Here is a 2,637-nt window from a genome sequence, read left to right on the forward strand (position 1 = left end):
GCTGTTTTGCTGGTGGCTAGGGAAGAGGGTGCACTTGGCTAGATCCTCAGTGTTTATTAGGCCAGCAGGTGGCCTAGTGCGTAGGACGCTGGACTCCCACATGGCTGGCTGCGGTTCAAGCCTCAGACCTAGAGGCTTGAAACACACTGGCTGTGTATGCGCATGCCCCCAGTCCTGAGAGGAGAGAGGAGAAGGGATTGTGCGTGGTCATCCACCCTGGGAGGGGATTTCTCATTTTCTGTCTCTCTGGTGAGCGCACATGCCCTATAGCAAAAATCTCTCTGGTCAGCAGGTGGCCTGGTGGGTAAGGTGCTGGACTCCCACATGGTTGATCACGGTTGGCACCCCAGACCTGGCGTTTTGCTTTCTCACTTTGTCTCTCTCTTTGGTGAACATATGGGCCCTACAGAAATTTTTTAAAAAATGTTTAAATTTATTCATTTATTTTAATCTGACCAGAGAAAGAAACACACAGAGAGGGGGGTGGGGGATTGAGAAAGCAAGCCACCAGATCCAGGACTCGAACCATGGTCAGCCGTGTGGGAGTCCAGTGCCCTTAACCACCACACCACCTGCTGGCCCCTTGGCTTCTTTTTAGTATCTCCTTCTTTTTAAAATTTCCTGCTATTTGCTTTTAATAACTAGAAAACTTAGACATGCCTGCCAAGGAAATGTATTAATGAAGTGTAAAAAAAATCCATATATTGGGCCAACTGGTGGCATGATGGTTGAGGTAGCAGAATCCCAGTAAATTGTTGCTATTTTAAAAGAAAGAAAGTAAACAGAACCTTTTTTTGTTTAATTTCATGTGTTAGCTGACATTTTTCTTTATTTTTGCTTTTTTTTGTGGGAACGCCTTATTTATTCAGAGTGTAACACTGTTTGCCTCCTTTGGAAAACAAATATAAAAACAGAATAAATAGTTTATACTAAAGACGAGTCAAATATAAAGGCAGACTTTTCCTCTTAACCCTTAAACACGTGTTATAAAGTGTCCTCCTCTGTGAGTGGCGTAAATCCAAAAGGAGATGCTTAGGGCATCCGGCTTGTACCAACGACGGTTCCGCGTAGGGCGGGACGTTCCTGGGTTTCCTCTGAATTCAGTCCGATCGTTAACGTGCCCCCCCACCCCCCCACCCCCCCGTTACAACTGAGTTGCTCTTTCCAGGCCTTCCGAAGCATCTTTACGTTTTCCCACCAAGTCCTGTCGTTGTTCCAGGCAGCGACTGAGACTGACGTCTGGGTAGGGCTGGGAATCAGTGCTCCAGAGAGGAAAAATGCCCTCCATTAAGGTCACCAAGTACGCAGGTCTGTGCAGCTTCTGAGGTTGGTCGGTCCAAGCGCCAAGAAACCCCAGGTATGAGGGAGAGCTGCCTATCCTTCCCAGTAGGATTTCTAGGGAACGCGGATTATTCCGATATTCTGTGCACAGTTCTGTTCACTCTGTCAGATTAGGCTTCTAGATAAGGGCTTAGCATTGATTTGCCAGCTCTGCGCTTTCCTGCTCCGGTGTGTCAGTCGCGGCGGCTGCATGGCAATGTTTTAGAACCACTGGGTCAACGTGTTTAAGTCTGGGTGATCTAACACGGCCTCGTCCTCCTGGGCATCCAGCAGGCTCTGGAAAGCCGCCCAGAGGACAAGCGTAAAGGCGCTGGGGTGGAAGATGGCAGGTGCTGTGGTTGTTAAGGGCACTGGACATCCACATGGCTGAGCAGTTCGAGTCCTGGACCTGGCAGCTTGCTTTCTCACTTTCTCTCTCCCTCTCTGTCCCTCTCTGGTCAAATTAAAATAAATAAAGTTAAATAAAATAAAACTTTTAAGTTCAAATAATAAATAAGTAAATACATAAATTGCTAGAGGGTGCATGTGCTCCCTGGGGAAAGCACCCCCCATAGAGCGTGGTTACACAGTCATGTCTCCCTCATCTGTTTCTCCCTTGGGGATCCTGGGAAGGCACATGCATGTGCCTGGTGTGTACGTTTTCTGTTTGGTTATGAGTTTTTTTGGTTAGTTTTTCCCCTCATAGGGCATGTGTGCTGGCCAGATAGAGACAGAGAGAGAGAAAGGATGGCCACACCATAGTCCCTTCTCCTCCAGTCTCCTCTTGGGATTTTGGGTGTGCATGAACACGCACCTGGCATGATTTTCAAGCTGACAGGTCTGGGACTGGAACCGCATTGAACCAAGCGGGAGTCCAGTTCCTTGACCAGTCTGCCACCTTCTGGCCCCATCTGGCGTATTTTTAAGCCTCTGAGTCTGGGAATAGAAGTACTTAGTAGGTCATATGGGATCCTGCTCCCTTAACCACCAGACCATAGGCTAGTCCCAGTATGTGGCTACTTTTTATTTGTTTAATAATCACTTTGAGGAGAGAGCCAATGGGTGGCATGGTGGTTGGGGCACTGGACACCCACAAGGTTCACCGTGATTCAAATCCCGGACCAGGCAACTTGCTTTCTCACCTTCTCTCTCTCTCTCTTTCTCTCTCTCGTTACTATAATAATAACAATCATGACAAAATTAAAATTTAAACATAACTTTGGAAGTGAGAAGTCATTAATTTTGATCAAATTTAATTTATCTTTTCTCTTTCTAGAGCTTTTTTTTTTTTTTTTGAGAGATTTTTACTATAGGGCG

At 46.6% G+C, this 2,637-nt stretch overlaps 1 pseudogene; it reads right to left on the reverse strand.

The window, feature by feature from the left end:
* Positions 1–1,144: 1,144 nt before the first annotated feature.
* The window catches only part of LOC102481123 (COMM domain-containing protein 3 pseudogene), a 4,666-nt pseudogene continuing 3,173 nt past the window's right edge, over positions 1,145–2,637 (reverse strand).

Source organism: Tupaia chinensis, unplaced genomic scaffold (genome assembly GCF_000334495.1).
Source record: "Tupaia chinensis unplaced genomic scaffold, TupChi_1.0 Scaffold144065_1, whole genome shotgun sequence".
Lineage (NCBI taxonomy): Eukaryota > Metazoa > Chordata > Mammalia > Scandentia > Tupaiidae > Tupaia > Tupaia belangeri.